We start from the raw sequence: 19,520 nt of genomic DNA on the forward strand, positions 1-19,520 counted from the left end.
TTGGAGCCCAAAAAGATAAAGTCTGACACTGTTTCCACTGTTTCCCCATTTATTTGCCCTGAAGTGATGGGACCAGATTCCATGATCTTCGTTTTCTGAATGTTGAGCTTTAAGCCAACTTTTTCTCTCTCCTCTTTTACTTTCATCAAGAGGATTTTCAGTTCCTCTAGACAACTATAATTGTGGATTTGTATATTTATCCTTTAAGTTCCATTAAGTTTGCTTCATATATTTTATGTTTCTGCTGTTTGACACATATGCATTTAGAGGTTGATATATTTCCTTGGTGGATTGATCTATTTTTATAAGAACTCTCATTGTGTTTTTTGTAATTTTCTTTGCTCTGAAATCTATTTAATCTGTTATTAATATAACTGTCCCTGCATTCTCTTGATTAATACTTGCATGATATATATTTTTTCATCATTTTACTTTTAATCTACCTACATCATTAAATTTGAAGTGAGCGTCTTGGACACAGCACACAGATGATACATATTTTAAAATCCAGTTTGTTAATCTCTGTCTTTTAATTGGCGGGTTTAGATCATTTAAAGTGAATACAGTGATTGACAGATGAAGGGTTAAGTCCTCCGCTTGCTTTTTTGTGTATTGTTTATTTATTTCTGTTTTGCATTCTCTCAGGGTTTTCTAACCTTTCCATTTTATGCTTAGTGTTTTGAGTATTTTTCTTTTTTTAGTGGTTACTCTGTATATTACTTTTTAAATTGTTTAATTTTTGTGGGCTTGAGAAACACTGCGACAGTTCCATCTGAACCCTATCGCTTCTGATGCGAACTCTGCTGTGATTCAAAATGCTCCCCCAGCCTCCTCACACCTAAGATGTTATCTTTCTGCTTGAAAAATTTTCTCTCTGTATTTTTTCCAGACTGTTTTAGAAGTTTGACTGTAATATTCATTCGTGGATTTATTTGGGTGTCTCCTGCTTGGGATTTGCTCAACTTTTTGAATGTTGAGAGACTAATTAACACTATACAAAGACAATAGTTTTTAATTTTCAGATTATCCAATATCCAAAAGACTGATTACATACTTTATTGATGCAGGTGTAAGAAAATAGGCAATCCTCAAGAAAAAAGTCAAATAAATAACTTAACTCTACACCTAAAGCAACTAGAAAAGGAAGAATTGGAGAACCCCAGAGTTAGTAGAAGGAAAGAAATCTTAAAAATTAGGGCAGAAATAAATGCAAAAGAAACAAAAGAGACCATAGCAAAAATCAACAAAGCCAAAAGCTGGTTCTTTGAAAGGATAAATAAAATTGACAACCACTAGCCAGACTCATCAAGAAGCAAAGAGAGAAAAATCAAATCAATAAAATTAGGAATGAAAATGGAGAGATCACAACAGACAACACAGAAATACAAAGGATCATAAGAGACTACTATCAGCAATTATATGCCAATAAAATGGACAATGCGGAAGAAATGGACAAATTCTTAGAAAAGTACAATTTTCCAAAACTGAGCCAGGAAGAAATAGAAAATCTTAACAGACCGATCACAAGCATGGAAATTGAAACTGTAATCAGAAATCTTCCAGCAAACAAAAGCCCAGGTCCAGATGGCTTCACAGCTGAATTCTACCAAAAATTTCAAGAAGAGCTAACACCTATCCTCCTCAAACTCTTCCAGAAAATTGCAGAGGAAGGTAAATTTCCAAACTCATTCTATGAGGCCACCATCACCCTAATACCAAAACCTGACAAAGATACTACAAAAAAAGAAAACTACAGGCCAATATCACTGATGAACATAGATGCAAAAATCCTCAACAAAACTCTAGCAATCAGAATCCAACAACACATTAAAAAGATCATACACCATGACCAAGTGGGCTTTATCCCAGGGATGCAAGGATTGTTCAATATCCGCAAATCAATCAATGTAATTCACCACATTAACAAATTAAAAAATGAAAGCCATACGATTATCTCAATAGATGCAGAGAAGGCCTTTGACAAAATTCAACATCCATTTATGATAAAAACTCTTCAGAAAGCAGGAATAGAAGGAACATACCTCAACATAAGAAAAGCTATATATGACAAACCCACAGCAAACATTATCCTCAATGGTGAAAAATTGAAAGCATTTCCCCTAAAGTCAGGAACAAGACAAGGGTGCCCACTTTCACTGCTACTATTCAACATAGTTCTGGAAGTTTTTGCCACAGCAATCAGAGCAGAAAAAGAAACAAAAGGAATCCAAATTGGAAAAGAAGAAGTAAAACTCTCACTGTTTGCAGATGACATGATCCTCTACATGGAAAACCCTAAAGACTCCACCAGAAAATTACTAGAACTAATCAATGAATATAGTAAAGTTGCAGGATATAAAATCAATACACAGAAAACCCTTGCATTGCTATACACTAAGAATGAGAAAGTAGAAAAAGAAATTAAGGAAACAATTCCATTCACCATTGCAACAAAAAGAATAAAATACTTAGGAATATATCTACCTAAAGAAACTAAAGACCTATATATAGAAAACTATAAAACACTGATGAAAGAAATCAAAGAGTACACTAATAGATGGAGAAATAGACCATGTTCATGGATTGGAAGAATCAATATAATGAAAATGAGTATACTACCCAAAGCAATTTACAAATTCAATGCAATCCCTATCAAGCTACCAGCGATATTTTTCACAGAACTAGAACAAATAGTTTCAAGATTTGTATGGAAATACAAAAAACCTCAAATAGCCAAAGCAATCTTGAGAAAGAAGAATGGAACTGGAGGAACCAACTTGCCTGACTTCAGGCTCTACTACAAAGCCACAGTCATCAAGACAGTATGGTACTGGCACAAAGACAGAAATATAGATCAATGGAACAAAATAGAAAGCCCAGAGACAAATCCACACGCATATGGACACCTTATCTTTGACAAAGGAGGCAAGAATATACAATGGAGTAAAGACAATCTCTTTAACAAGTGGTGCTGGGAAAACTGGTCAATCACTTGTGAAAGAATGAAACTAGATCTCTTTTTAACACTGCATACGAAAATAAACTCAAAATGGATTAAAGATCTAAATGTAAGACCAGAAACTATAAAACTCCTAGAGGAGAACATAGGCAAAACACTCTCCGACATAAATCACAGCAGGATCCTCTATGATCCACCCCCCAGAATACTGGAAATAAAAGCAAAAATAAACAAATGGGATCTAATTAAAATTAAAAGCTTCTGCACAACAAAGGAAACTATAAGCAAGGTGAAAAGACAGCCTTCTGAATGGGAGAAAACAATAGCAAATGAAACAACTGACAACTAATCTCAAAAATATACAAGCAACTTATGCAACTCAATTCCAGAAAAATAAACAACCCAATCAAAAAATGGGCCAAAGAACTAAATAGACATTTCTCCAAAGAAGACATACAGATGGCTAACAAACACATGAAAAGATGCTCAACATCACTCATTATTAGAGAAATGCAAATCAAAACCACAATGAGGTACCACTTCACACCAGTCAGAATGTCTTTGATCCAAAAATCTGCAAGCAATAAATGCTGGAGAGGGTGTGGAGAAAAGGGAACCCTCCTACACTGTTGGTGGGAATGCAAACTAGTACAACCACTATGGAAAACAGTGTGGAGATTCCTTAAAAAATTGCAAGTAGAACTGCCATATGACCCAGCAATCCCACTGCTGGGCATATACACCGAGGAAACCAGAATTGAAAGAGACACATGTACCCCAATGTTCATCGCAGCACTGTTTATAATAGCCAGGACATGGAAACAACCTAGATGTCCATCAGCAGATGAATGGCTAAGAAAGCTGTGGTACATATACACAATGGAGTATTACTTAGCCGTTAAAAAGAATACATTTGAATCAGTTCTGATGAGATGGATGAAACTGGAGCCGATTATACAGAGTGAAGTAAGCCAGAAAGAAAAACACCAATACAGTATACTAACACATATATATGGAATTTAGAAAGATGGCAATGATGACCCTGTATGCGAGACAGCAAAAAAGACACAGATGTGTATAGCGGACTTTTGGACTCAGAGGAAGAGGAAGAGGGAGAGGGTGGGATGATTTGGGAGAACGGCATTGAAACATGTATACTATCATGTAAGAATCGAATCGCCAGTCTATGTCCGATGCAGGATACAGCATGCTTGGGGCTGGTGCACGGGGATGACCCAGAGGGATGTTGTGGGGAGGGAGGTGGGTTCATGTTCGGGATCGCATGTACACCCGTGGTGGATTCATGTCAATGTATGGCAAAACCAATACAGTATTGTAAAGTAAAATAAAGTAAAAATAAAAAATAAAAAAAAAGAAAATAGGCAATCTTATATAATACTGGTAGGAGTCTAATTTGGCAGGAGCTTTGCAAGGAAAATTTGAAAGTATATGTTTAAATTATAAATATGCTTACTTATCGACCATAATTTTGCCTCTAGCAATTTACTCTATGTAGACATTTAAATGCATACAGAAAACAGAGACCACTGGTCACCTTTCATGTAGCGATGGGCTACTGGGAGATACGGATATTCTGCCGTATTTCGATTACTGTGTATGTTTTAGCTATTAAAACATATAAGAATCCCTAGTCAAATGTTAATATATGTTAGGGTATCCCATTAAAAAATTGTTTAAACAGGATCAAAGAAGCTCTGTCAAGAATATTAGAGGGCCAGAGCAGAGTATGAGTAAAGACAAAGAGTACTATCATTTTGGCAGTGAGAAAAATTGAAAAGTGAAAAGTTCAGTGGTATTGTGAACTGGTTAAGTATGCAGACACTTGCATTGGGCAATCCAGGACGCATATACATGTTTGGCTACTTCCTAGCTAGAAGACCATGGACCAGTTCCTCAGCTTCTCTGAGCTTTAGTTTCCACATGCAGAAATTGGCATTAATAAAACCAGCCTTATGCTGTGAAGAATGATGAAATAATTTGGTATATGTACAATTCATGCACAGAGGGTGACATATAAGAGGTAGTCAATGAAGGGAGCTATTGTTATTTCTTCCTTTCGTATATTTATATGCTCATCCAAAATCTTATTTTATGAGAAATAGGATCATACCATAAAACTATTGAAAAAAACTGTTCTACACATTTTGGGCTTAATTTAAAATATTATGAGCACTTTTCTCTGTCAGAGAGCATGATTTTACCTCAATTTTTAAAATGACTAAGTACTAATCCTGTGTGTGCAAGTACTATGATTTATGCCATTATTTCACAGAGAAGTACTGTTACATTTTTTTCTAATATTCTGTTCTCACAAATAAGGCTGAGGGAACACCTTAGACCTGTATACTTTGCCCTGATTTTGTAGGATATTTTCCTATATTGGATTATTATTATTATTTGTATTTAAGAGGTCACAGAGTTTGATTAGTAAATAATTTTCTAAGTCAGCAGAGCTTCTCAGAACTCTTTGCCTTTCATTTCAGGACAGGTCCACTTGCAGATATTCTTCTGTAGGCTTAGAGGATGAAATGGCCCATGAGACCCTGGCGGAGAGTGCCCTGGTCCCTGCAGTGTCTCTAATCATTCTCTGCAGCTTGATGGATGCTGAAGGAGGTGGATGCCTGTCGGCTGGGTAATTTCTACAGAGCTATAATGGCAGATTATTTTTAAGTGAGCAAACCTCAAGCAGCGCATTCTGGTAATGAGGTGGGAAGTAGAGTAATGAGCAGAGTTCAGGGTATGAAAACATGATAAAGAAAACTGCTTTCAAGCAGGATGACGAGGAGAGTGATTAAGGGGCAATGGTGGGAATGAAATGATCCCAGGCACAGCACAAAGATCATGGACCCATAGAGCTTAGATGGGCTTTGAAAGGTCATCTAGTCCTTTCCCTCCTTCCAGGTAGAATTACTGACTGTTAAGAGTAGGACAGTGTTTAGAGAACCATGGATCTGTGCCAATCAGTAAGAGTCTGTGCAGCCCCATAGATAAAGCCTCGGGGGTTCAAGAAGCCTATGAGCTTGTTATTTGGAAGACTTTTAAGTATACAAAACAAATCAAACAAGCAAAATCACAGCAGAATGACATTGTAAAGTCATTTACTCAGCTGCTTACAATTAGTAAATATTTAGATTGTTACTTTTCTTGCATTTAAGAAATAAAACATAGCAGATAAAACAGAAGACTCAGCCTCTCACTTCTTCAGTTTGCCAGAATGTTATAAATGTGTGTGTGTACAGTTAACAAGAGTTGCTGTCGTACACCCTTCCTTTTCATGCATGCTTATGGCACCATTCTTATCAAGAGGGAGAGACTGGAACTGTGACCTGTATTGAACAATAGGATGAAGCAGGTGAAATTTTATGGGCTTCTGACCCCATGCCTTAAGAAGTCTGAAAGCTTTAAAGCTTCTGAGTTTTTCCCGTCTCAGCTGTCCTATAAGAAAACCAACTACTCTGAGATCACTATTTCATGAGGAAACCCAATCTAACCATGAAAAAGCCCTATGGAAGAGCACTGAGTTTTCAGATATGTGAATGAATTCATGGAACTTCTGGCTCAGACCATTTATTGCTGAATTCAGCTGAATGAGAGACCCCATCAATGTCACATGAAACAAAAGATCCATCCAGCTGAGACGGGTCATCCAACAGAATTATGAGGAAAATGTATGTTATTATTTTAAACCACTAAATTTTTTTTTGCAGCAGTAGATAAATAAAATATGCACATATATTTATACCAGTAAGATATTAATAGTGTACATGACAATAGTTTCTTCCACTAATAGGCAAGTAATCCTCTTTCAACCTGGCCCTCCCATGGACAATAATAAATAATGACCAAAATATTAAATAACACCGACTTCAAGGCAATGGAGAGAGAATAAAAGTAGGTGTAACCTGGAGGGGATTTGACCCTTGGAGGAAAAATGAAGTCGGCCATTTCACAGCTTATCTCAACATGAAGGTAGTCCCTAGTCTGCCCCATTCAGGGCAGTTAAAAACTCTGGTTGAAGGCACACTGTCTTTCTGGCTTCAAAACAGAAGTTAGAGTTTGGATGGGTTCCCCAGTGGCTCAGATGATAAGAATCTGCCTTCAGTACAGGAGACCTGGGTTCAAGACCTGGGTTCAGTCTCTGGTTTGGGAAGATCTTATGGAGAAGGGAATGGCTACCCACTCCAGTATTCTTGTCTGGAGAATCTCATGGAGAGAGGAGCCTGCTGGGCTACAGTCCATGGGGTCACAAAGAATTGGACGTGACTGAGGGACTAACACTTTCACTTTCACTTTTCAGAGGTTGGAGCAATTATATTTGCTTGAAAGTGAGGGGCAGCTCTTAGAAAGGACAGAGCCAGAGACAGACAGCCCTAATTCTGTACATAAACTTCCCAGATCTCTATCTGACAAATGAATCAGTCATGCATGTAGTAGGGTTTAAATAAGCTAGCTATGGGGACTGTGTGGACCACAATGAACTGTGGAAAATTGTGAAAGAGATAGGAATACCAGACCACCTGACCTGCCTCTTGAGAAACCTATATGCAGGTAGGGAAGCAACAGTTAGAACTGGACATGGAACAACAGACTGGTTCCAAACAGGAAAAGGATTACGTCAAGGCTGTATATTGTCACCCTGCTTATTTAACTTATATGCAGAGGACATCATGAGAAATGCTGGGATGGAAGAAGCACAAGCTGGAATCAAGATTGCCGGGAGTAATTTCAATAACCTCAGATATGCAGATGACACCACCCTTACGGCAAAAACTGAAGAGGAACTAAAAAGCTTCTTGATGAAAGTGAAAAAGGAGAGTGAAAAAGTTGGCTTAAAGCTCAACATTCAGAAAACGAAGATCATGGCATCCAGTCCCACCACTTCATGGCAAATAGATGGGGAAACAGTGTAAACAGTGGCTGACTTTATTTTTTTGGACTCCAAAATCACTGCAGATGGTGACTGCAGCCACGAAATTAAAAGATACTTACTCCTTGGGTGGAAAGTTACGACCAACATAGATAGCATATTAAAAGCAGAGACATTACTTTGCCAACAAAGGTCCGTCTAGTCAAGGCTATGGTTTTTCCAGTACTCATGTATGGATGTGAGAGTTGGACTATAAAGAATGCCAAGCACTGAAGAATTGATGCTTTTGAACTGTGGTGTTGGAGATGACTCTTGAGAGGCCCTTGGACTGCAAGGAGAGCCAACCAGTCCATCTTAAATGAGATCAGTCCTGAGTGTTCATTGGAAGGATGGATGTTGAAGCTGAAACTCAAATACTTTGGCCGCCTCATGTGAAGAGCTGACTCATTGGAAAAGACCCTGATGCTGGGAAAGATTGAGGGCAGGAGGAGAAGGGGATGACAGAGGATGAGATGGCTGGGTGGCATCACTGTCTCGATGGACATGAGTTTGAGTAAACTCCGGGAGTTGGTGATGGACAGGGAGGCCTGGTGTGCTACAGTCCATGGGGTCACAAAGAGTTGGACATGACTGAGCGACTGAACTGAACTGATGGGGAATTCCCTGGTGGTTCACAGGTTAAGATTCACACACAGGCTCAATCCTGAATGCTCATGACACAACCAAACAATTAAATAATCAAGCTAGTTATGGCTAAAAGGATTGAAGTGTGAGTTGCTGTCCAAGACACAGAGTTTGCATTCTGCACTCAAGCTTGTTATCTTCTATTAAAACAAACTCCTCACTTTTTGAAAGACTATACCAGAATCTGCCATCTCCATACCACAATATTTTCAATATCTAGGAGATAACCGTGAATGACTTAATATGTGAAGAAGCAGAAACATGAGACATATCCTCAAAGGTGTCATGAATTTGCCTTTAGCAGAACCTAACAGGTAATGAAATGCCTTCTATCTTTCAGGATATATTCTATTTTTACACGTTAATCTTCATGGCAAATCTATTATGTTGATACAGTTAACTTATCAGTCAACATACTATCAAGAAAGCATAACCTAGTTTAGGTATTTCAGGCAAAGAAAGATAAAACACATAAATTTAGAAAATTAAAGCCTTCCCTGGTGGCTCAGTGGTAAAGAATCTGCCTGCCAATGCAGGAGACAAGAGTTCAATCCCTGGTCTGGGAGGATCCCACATGCTGAGGAGCAACTAGGCCTGCACACCACAACCACGGAAGCCTGCACTCCCTGGAGCTTTGTAACAGGAGAGGCCAGCACAGTGGGAAGTCCTTACGCCACAAATAGAGTGTGGCCCCCACTCACCACAGCTAGAGAGAAAAGCTGGTGCAGCAGCAAAGATTCAGCGAGGCCATAAATACACAAACAAATAAGAAAAAAGAAAATTGAGCTATTTAATAATTAGAAGGACAGACAAAGTGGGGAGCAGCTCCCTGCTCCCAGACAAAGCGCAGTGTTATTCAGATTCAAAGAACTGTGAGAAGCCACTGCTAACATGCCTCACTAGGTCATCTGCTGCTATTACTGCAAGAGTTGGCACAGCCACTGTAAGAGTCTGTCATGTCTGCCACATTCATGGAAGGAAAGCTCCCTTGCCTGCCCCCACCAGCATCACTGCCACCATAGGAATCTGTTTAATCTGGAAATGGCAACCCACTCCAGTACTCTTGCCTGGAGAATCCCATGGACAGAGGAGCCTAGAGAGCTACAGTCTATGGGGTCGCAAAAGAGTTGGACATGACTGAAGTGACTTAGCACAAGCTCCCACATCTAGGAATTGGTGGCTAGCATTTGAACTCAGGAAGCTTAACTCCAGAGGTCATGATCTAATCTGATAGACATTTACCTTGCATTTAATTATTTAAAATCAAAGTCACAGAGAATTTTTTTTTGTCTCTCGTTCACATGCTAATTATCATCTTGACAATGACTTACATTTTGCCTTCTTTAGATTTTTCTAAATTACATTGCTACAACCAAGTTGACTACCAACTAATTTCAAAGTCTGTATTTCTATTTGTTTTTCATAATTATATCAATGCCAGATTATGATGCCAAGTGACAGCATTTAACTTTTAATGCGTTAGTAAGCAAGTCTGACAGCATGGAGCTTTCACATCCTAATGTCAAAATGACAATGTTTGCTCTGCATCTTCCATTGTATTCATTAATTCTTTAATGTTTATAATGACAAAATTACCCTTTCTCAGCAATGGGTTCTATTCAAAGATATTTTCAAGAACTAAGAAATTAATTTATTGGCTTAGTTGATAAATTAAGAATTTAATTTGACATCATGAAAATGATTTAGTGAAGGGGAGTGTCACACTATCTTGAATGCTGCAGGCTAATGAGAAAACCATACTGCCAAAGTCTTCACGATAAATGATGCATGTGGGAGCCAAGTGACCTCATGACAAGCTATAGGGACAAATAGTCCTTGGCAGTTTGAACAAAGAAAGTGATGGGAGAATTGAGTCATCAGAAAGAACATAATGATGTTCCTAAAAATGAATAAAACAAAACATGTGACTTTGCACTTACTGCCACATTTAAATTTTGAGCAAAACTGAAACATAGATCTCTTCTTTATACATATATTATTTAATGTAGTTTATCAATAAATTTGTGAGTAAAGACATTAGGAAGAGTTGATATGTGTATAAGTAAATAAATGTATATAAATATACATACAGATATTTAGTAACCTACTGTAAGGTATTATTAGTGAGGCTGGCTCTGTTAAAGTAACTGATCGATTCCAAAATTTTAGTTTTTAATGCAATCAATGTTTACTTCTCACAAACATAACAATCCAAGGTGATAGGTGGCTCAATGTCATATGATAATTTAATAGTCTTCTATCTTAAAACTTTCATTCTCTGAGCCTCGCCAATATCATCATCCAAATTCAGTAAAAAGAAGGAAAGAACTTAGACGCTTATTTGGGTCAGCATAGAAATGAAACCGGAGAAGGCAATGGCACCCACTCCAGTACTCTTGCCTGGAAAATCCCATGGACGGAGGAGCCTGGCGGGCTACAGTCCATGGGGTCGCTAAGAGTCGGACATGACTGAGCAACTTCATTTTCACTTTTCACTTTCATGCATTGGAGAAGGAAATGGCAACCCACTCCAGTGTTCTTACCTGGAGAATCCCAGGGACGGGGAAGCCTGGTAGGCTGCCGTCTACGGGGTCACACAGAGTCGGACACGACTGAAGCGACTTAGCAGCAGCAGCAGCAGAAACGAAACAGACCATATCTATTCACATACCTTGGAGATAAAGTAAAATGTGAGTCTTATTTGCCATTAAAAAAAATTCAAAGGACAGAGTTTGGGAGTGCCAGAGCAACTGGAAGTTAAAAGGGGGAAATGCTGGAAAAGAGGAAACCACAGGAAACAAATTCTAAACCTAAATATAAGCTTCCCTTGAGTCCTTGGATGACTCCTGAACTGCACACCAGCAGCATGAGAATGCAAAGTGTCCACAGGCAAAATCACAACTGGAAACCCTGAATTTCTGATCAGAGGTTCCAGCAGCTCTCTACTTCATGGGAGGCAGAGTTTTGGGTTCAGGTCAAGTTACATAAAAGGGAATTGGTAAACACCTTGAGCTGGTATTAGAAGGACACCACAGAAGAAAATAACAAGTCTCAGGATTGAAGTATTTGTTTTAGAACTTGGAAAACAAACAACAAACAAAAAAAAATTGGAATAGATTACTTTTCCAAGACCCAAACCTAAGCCTCTAAGATCTAGTTGATCCCTAGTAATTTAACTGTTTGCCAGAACAAAACTCAACACTACAGAGAGGAAAGTAACAGAATCTAGAATCTTTACAACTTACCATTCACAATATCCAGTTTACAACAAAACGCACTGTAAAAGGTATATCTTGTGGGTGTATTGCCGGTTCAGTTCCAGATCACCGAAATAAAGCACTTACAATGATCAAGCAAGCAAACTTTTTGCTTTCCCAATGCACATAAAAGTTATATTTACACTATACTCCAGTCTACTAAGTATTCAGTAGCATTTTGTCAAAAAATACACATATCTAAACTAAAAAATACTTTATTGCTAAAACATGCTAGCCATCTTCTGAGCCTTTGGTGAGCCATAATCTTTTTGCAATAGCAACATTGAAGGTCACTGATCACAGATCATCATAACACATGTAATAATAATGGAAAAGTCTTAAATATTGTGAGAATTACCAAAATTTGACACAGAGGCACAGAGTGAGCGAACACTGTTGGAAACGATGCTCTTATAGATTTGCTTGACAGCAGAGTTGCCAGAAATCTTCAGTACTGTGGCAAAGTACAATAAAGGCAAAGAATAAAGCAAAGCAAAATAAAATGAGATATGCTGGTAATCATTAGACATCCTAAACATAGCAATGTGATCTGTAGTTAAAAACAAATCATTCCATGGAAACGTTGACAACCAAAATATTATAATTAGCAGACACAGATTTAAAAACAGAGAAATAAGTTAAAGAATTTTCAGGAAAACTTTAATTAGTGAATATTTGTGGAATTTGAGGAAAATATTAAAACTAAACCAAATGGCTTTTTCGCAATGGGTTTGCCGCCAGGACACAGGTGTTGTGGAAACCACCGTTAAACCTAAGCCAAAATGGGAAAGGAGAAGACCCACTTCAACATCGTTGTCATTGGGCACGTAGATTCAGGGAAGTCTACCACGACTGGCCATCTGATCTACAAGTGTGGCGGGATCAACAAGAGAACAATTGAAAAGTTCGAGAAGGAGGCTGCCGAGATGGGAAAGGGCTCCTTCAAATATACCTGGGTCTTGGACAAACTGAAAGCTGAACGTGAGCGCGGTATCACCATTGATATCTCCCTGTGGAAATTTGAGACCAGCAAGTACTATGTTACCATCATTGATGCCCCAGGACACAGAGACTTCAGAAACATGATTACAGGCACATCCCAGGCTGACTGCACTGTCCTGATTGTTGCTGCTGCTGTTGGTGAATTTGAAGCCGGTATCTCCAAGAACGGGCAGACCTGTGAGCATGCCCTTCTGGCTTACACCCTGGGTGTGAAACAACTAATTGTTGGAGTTAAAATGGATTCCACGGAGCCACCCTACAGCCAGAAGAGATACGAGGAAATTGTTAAGGAAGTCAGCACCTACATTAAGACAATTGGCTACAACCCCGACACAGTAGCATTTGTGCCAATTTCTGGCTGGAATGGTGACAACATGCTGGAGCCAAGTGCTAACATGCCATGGTTCAAGGGATGGAAAGTCACCCGTAAGGACGGCAATGCCAGTGGAACCACCCTGCTTGAAGCTCTGGATTGCATCCTGCCACCAACTCGCCCAACTGACAAACCCTTGCGTTTGCCTCTCCAGGATGTCTATAAAATTGGTGGTATTGGTACTGTCCCTGTGGGTCGTGTGGAGACTGGTGTTCTCAGACCTGGCATGGTGGTCACCTTTGCTGCAGTCAATGTAACAACGGAGGTGAAGTCTGTAGAAATGCACCATGAAGCATTGAGTGAAGCCCTTCCTGGGGACACTGTGGGCTTCAATGTCAAGAACGTGTCTGTCAAAGATGTCCGTCGTGGCAATGTGGCTGGTGACAGCAAAAATGATCCACCCATGGAAGCTGCTGGCTTCACAGCTCAGGTGATTATTTTGAACCATCCAGGCCAAATCAGTGCTGGATATGCACCTGTGCTGGACTGCCACACAGCTCACATTGCTTGCAAGTTTGCTGAGCTGGAGGGGAAGATTGATCGTTGCTCTGGGAAAAAGCTGGAAGATGGCCCTAAATTCTTGAAATCTGGTGACTCTGCCATCGTTGATATGGTTCCTGGCAAGCCTATGTGTGTCGAGAGCTTCTCTGATTATCCTCCCCTGGGCCATTTTGCTGTGCGTGACATGAGACAGACAGTCGCTGTGGGTGTCATCAAAGCCGTGGACAAGAAGGCAGCTGGAGCTGGCAAGGTCACCAAGTCTGCCCAGAAAGCTCAGAAGGCTAAATGAATATTATCCCCAATACCTGCCACCCCAGTCTTAATCGGTGGAGGAAGAACGGTCTCAGAACTGTTTGTCTCAATTGGCCATTTAAGTTTAATAGTAAAAGACTGGTTAATGATAACAATGCATCGTAAAACCTTCAGAAGGAAAGGAGAATGTTTTTGTGGACCATATGTTTTGTGTGTGGCAGTTTAAGTTATTAGTTTTTAAAATCAGTACTTTTTAATGAAAACAACTTGATCAAAAATCTGTCACAGAATTTGAGACCCATTAAAAAAAAGTTTAATGAGAAAAAAAAAAAACTAAACCAAATGAACCAAATGAATACTCTAAAACTGAAAAGTAAAAATTTGCTACCTGAAAAGTAAAAAGAAAAAACATTGGTTGAACAGTAGATTGAAAAGAAAATAATAGAGCCTGAATGACCTGTGATAAAATGTCAAGTGACTAGTGCATGTTAATTGAAATCTCAGAAGGAGATGAAGGAAAAAATAAGGCAGAAAGATATGTCAAGAAAGACTGGTAAAAAATAGTTCACATTTAATCAGAAATAGAAACAAAGATTCAAGAAATTTAAAAATTTCAAGCAGGAAAAATGTGAAGAAAACCACACACAAGCACATCAAATTTAAACTACTTATAGCAAGAAAAAAAGAGACTGGAAAAAAATCTCAATGGCAGAGAGAAAAAATGCATATACCTACAGGGAATGCTGGCTAAATTCTTGCCAGAAACAACGGAAAATAGAAATCAGTGTGATGACCTTTAACATGCTGAGAAAAACAATAATCAAAATAATTGTTAACTAGAATTATGTGTCCAATGAAAATTCACTGTAAAATTGAAGTTGAAATAAATATGTTCATTTGCTCAGTCATGTCCAACTTTTGCGACTATATGGACTATGGTTTGCCAGGCTCCTCTGTTCATGGGATTTTCCAGGCAAGAATACTTGAGTGGGTAGCCATTTCCTATTCCATAAAATATAATTTCAGACAAACATAACCTGAGAGAGCATTTTTTCCACTCCAAAAAATACAAAGGAAATTATTTAAGTGTAATGAAAAATCAAACAGATAAAAATTCACATGTACAGAGAGTAATGAAGAGAACTGAAAATAGTAAATGTGTGGGTAAACACATATAAAAATATCTTTTTTCTTAAATTATTTAGAAGTTAATTGACTCGACAAAATAATACTATGTTTGGTGTTTATATTATACAAAGCAATAAAATACATGATAAAAGAAGGATGAGAGGGAGTGTACATGAAATTATACTGTAGTAAAGTTCTTACAATGTATACAATATGGTAAAATATTAATTTAATATATATTATGAGAAGTTAAGGATATATATTTTAATCATAGAGTAACAAATAAAACAAATAAAACAAAGAAGCATCTCCCGGAGTTTGCTCAGACTCATGGTGCTGCTGCTGCTAAGTCGCTTCAGTCGTGTCTGACTCTGTGAGACCCCAGAGACGGCAGCCCACCAGGCTCCCCTGTCCCTGGGATTTTCCAGGCAAGAACACTGGAGTGGGGTGCCATTTCCTTCTCCAATGCATGAAAGTGTAAAGTGAAAGAGAAGTCGCTCGGTTGGGTCTGACTCCTAGCGACCCCATGGACTGCAGCCTACCAGACTCATGCGTCAAGTGCAAACTCCAGGAGATGTTGAAGGACAGAGAAGCCTGGAGTGCTGCAGTCCATGGGGTTGAAAGAGTCAGACACAATTTAGAGACTGAACAACAATAACAACTCCAAAAGGATTCAAGTGACATAGAAACAAAGAACAGGATCTATTAATAAGAAACAATTAACAAAATGGTTCGCTTAAACCCAATCATATTAGTGATTATACTAAATGTAAATGGAGTAAATACTTTGATTAAAATGGGAAAACATTTCAGACTAGACTAAAAAAAAAAAAAGTCCCAAACATACACTACTTACAAGAGTCACATTTCCTTAAGATCTAGAGAAGCTCACTATACAAACTTTAAACCAAGGAAAATTGAAGTTACTTTATTGATATCAAACAAAGTCAGTTTTAAGACCAGAGATACTAATAAAGAGGGACATTTCAAATGATAAAGAGTCAATTCCTCAAGGAGACATGATAACCTAAATGAATGTCTTCATTATAAGGAATTTCAAATACATTGAAATCTATAGGGAGAAATAGGACCAAAGCTATACTTTCTACCCCTGCAAAGATGTTGAAACTATATCTGTTCTTCCAAAGAGCAAATATTTGGGCCCGATATTACTGACATTCTCATTAGTATTCCCTTAGGGCACATTCCATTGTTTGTTCCTTTAATTTAAGAATATAAATTAAATTTTAATTTTAGCTTTTTTTCTCTATTGAGCTTAGTTCTGTCTCTATTTTCCTTTTAAAAATAACTGCATTTCTAGGTATGATAGACAAAAGGTATACAGCGTGCATATGTTCAGAATGCCAGTAAGCCCAGACTAAAATTTACGAGGGCATCAAACCCGTCAATCCTAATGGAAACCAACCCTGAATATACATTGGAAGGGCTGATGCTGAAACTGAAGCTCCAATACTTTGCCCATCTGATATGAAGAGCTGACTCATTGGAAAAGCCCTGATGCTGGGAAAGATTGAGGGCAGGAGGAAAAGGGGATGACAGAGGACGAGATGGTTGGATGGCATCATTGACTCAGTGGACATGAGTTTGAGAAAACTCTGGGAGATAGTGAAGGACAGGGAAGGCTGGCATACTGCAAGTCAACTGGGTTGCCAAAGAGTTGGGCATGACTTAACGGCTGAACAACAATAAAAATGATGGACCAGCATAAGCCTGAGGATGCATTGTGGTAGCTTCTACAGGGCTGAGGGTAAAACTAGATTCTGTAAGCAGGTGAAAGTAGGTGAGAGAAGTCACTATGTAACGAGCACACACTATCATCAAGGCCTGTGCTAAATACTTGATGTCTAACACATACCTACTTCCCTAGTGGCTCAGATGGTAAAGCGTCTGCTGGCAATGCAGGAGACCCGGGTTCGATCCCTGGGTTGGGAAGATCCCCTGGAGAAGGAAATGGCAACCCACTCCAGTATTCTTGCCTGGAAAATTCCATGGACCAAGGAGCCTGGTAGGCTACAGTCCATGGTGTTGCGAAGAGTCGGACACGACCGAGCGACTTCACTTTCATCACATAGCTAATTCTTGCAGTATCCTATAAGGTAAGCATCCTTTTGCAAGTTTTAGATTTGAGGATGCTGCCCAAGATCACATAGTTTATAGACGATGGAGATGAGTCACAGATTCTGTTTCCCATGACTTCAAAGCCCAGAGAGAAGTAAGTCAGAAAAACAAATGCCATGTGTTAATGCGCATGTATGAGATCTAGAAAAAAGTGACAGAGGTGACCTTATTTGCAAAGCAGAGATAGAGACACAGACAGAGAGAACAAATGTGTGGATACCAAAGGGGGAAGCAGGGGTGGGAGGAACTGAGAGATTGGGGTTGACACCATACACTGCTGACCCTACGTATAAAGCTGGTAACTAGTGAGAATAAACTGTATGTAGCACAGGGCACCCTGCTCAAAGCCCTGAAGTGCCCTACATGGGAAGGAAGTCCAAAAGGGCGGGGATATATGTTGACGCATGGCCGATTCATTCTGCTGTACGGTAGAAACTGACACAGCATTGCAAAGTGTCTACACTTCAGTGAACATTAATTTTAAAACAAGCCTGCATTTCTATCACCAAACGAACTTCTACCAATAATGAGAAAGTAAGACCGATGCTGAGGAAGATGGAGGAGAGACAATGCATCTGTGACAGGGCAAGACAGTGCCACGCCAAGTCTGATCATTAAAGTGACCGAGGAAGGCGAGCAAGAGAAACTGGAAAAGGCAGAGGAAAGAGAAAAGAGCAACGAAACATCTTTTCAGAATAAAACCCTGGTGCTAAAGGGTAGCCTGGCTCTGCTCCCCACTTGCTGGTTTGTCTTTAGACAAGACTGTCTCCCTTTCTGAGACTCAATTTCCTCATCCATAAGATGAGGGAAGTAGAGGGACAGATTTTAAAGACGGCATCCAGGTCAAAACTTCCATCCTTCTCAGACCAGGCTGCCAATTTCCCTATGCCAGCCGCAGTGGCCAAAAAATGCACTGCAGGACTTCGTCAAATCTGTATCAGCAGGAGAAGCAAAGGTAGAGAAACACCTCAGGCCAAACTCATTAACAGTTGTTTCATTAATCACAGTTTGTGTTTCAAATCCAAAGACAATCTGTCCAATTAACATTAAAGCTCTGGCAGCCATAGGAAGACCTTTAGGAAAAGGCAATTTGACACAATTGCTAATAACGCTCGCATTTAGAAGAATGGCTCCCAAACATAATATTCTCCTGGTGACAGCTTGAGTCCTGACAAGGAGGGAACAGAGATTTCAGGCACCTCCACAGTCTGATCCTTTCTCTCCACCTGCACTCACTGCCCCGATGCTTGTCATAGGCCTTTTTTGTTGTTGTTCAGTTGCTAAGCCCTGTCCAACTTTGGGACCCCATAGAGTACAGCACACCAGGCTCCTCTGTCCTTCACTATCTCCCGGAATTTGATCAAATTCATGTCCACTGAAACAGTGATGCTATCTATCCATCTTATCCTCCGCCATCCCCTTCTCCTTTTGCCTTCGATCTTTCCCAGCATCAGGGTCTTTTCCAATGAGTCAGTTCTTTGCATCAGATGGCCAAAGTATTGGAGCTTCAACTTTACCATCAGCCCTTCCAACAAATATTCAAGGTTGATTTCCTTTAGGATAGACTGGTTTGATCTCCTTGCTATCCAAGGGACTCTCAAGAGTCTTCTCCAGCACCACAATTAGAAAGCATTAATTTAGGCCCAGTTTTTAACACACCACTGTCACTAACATCTCTGTACTTGGTCCATTTGAACACACAGCCTTTTGCCAAACTCAAGTTTGTGTGCCCAAAAGCACAGTGAAGCCAGGCAAACAGAGACATTGGAGTTTAGACAAGGGAAAAGTTTACTGCAAAGGCCAAGCAAGGATTATAAGTTGCTCACACCCCAAAGACCTGAACTCCCTGGTGGCTTTCAGGGAAAAGTTTCGTAAAGGCAAAATTTGGGGTGAGGGCTGCAGGTAAGTGCCTTTCTTTTGATTGGTTGGTAGCGAGGTAAGAGATGGTACTGTGCTCAGCTTGAAGTTAACTATTCTCCACCCAGGGGGCAGACGAGTTTAGTCCCTGTTGTTGTTGTTTAGTCACCAAGTCATGTCCAACTCTTTCGGGACCCTGTGCACTGTAGCCCACCAGGATCCGCTGTCCCTGGGATTTCCCAGGCAAGAATATTGGAGTAGGATGCAATTTCCTACTCCAGGGGATCTTCCTGACCCAGGGATTAAACTCACATCTCCTGCTGGCGTCTCTTGCATTGCAGGCAGATTCTTCACCACTGGGCCACCAGGTGAGCCTCAGCTCCTGTGGAAGGACTCAGATGCGTGTATCAGATGGCTGTGTATATCCACCAGAGAGGGCTGGTCTCTGCTTTGTACGGTACCGTGTGTGTGCTCAGTTGT

The 19,520-nt window shown here is 39.6% G+C and overlaps 1 pseudogene across 1 annotated transcript; it reads left to right on the forward strand.

The window, feature by feature from the left end:
• On the forward strand, positions 12,556-14,089 carry LOC102180495 (annotated as a pseudogene). The gene has a single exon (XR_001918484.1). The product of XR_001918484.1 is annotated as an elongation factor 1-alpha 1 pseudogene (transcript).

The sequence above is a fragment of the Capra hircus genome, chromosome 8 (genome assembly GCF_001704415.2).
Source record: "Capra hircus breed San Clemente chromosome 8, ASM170441v1, whole genome shotgun sequence".
In the NCBI taxonomy this organism is placed as follows: Eukaryota; Metazoa; Chordata; class Mammalia; order Artiodactyla; family Bovidae; genus Capra; species Capra hircus.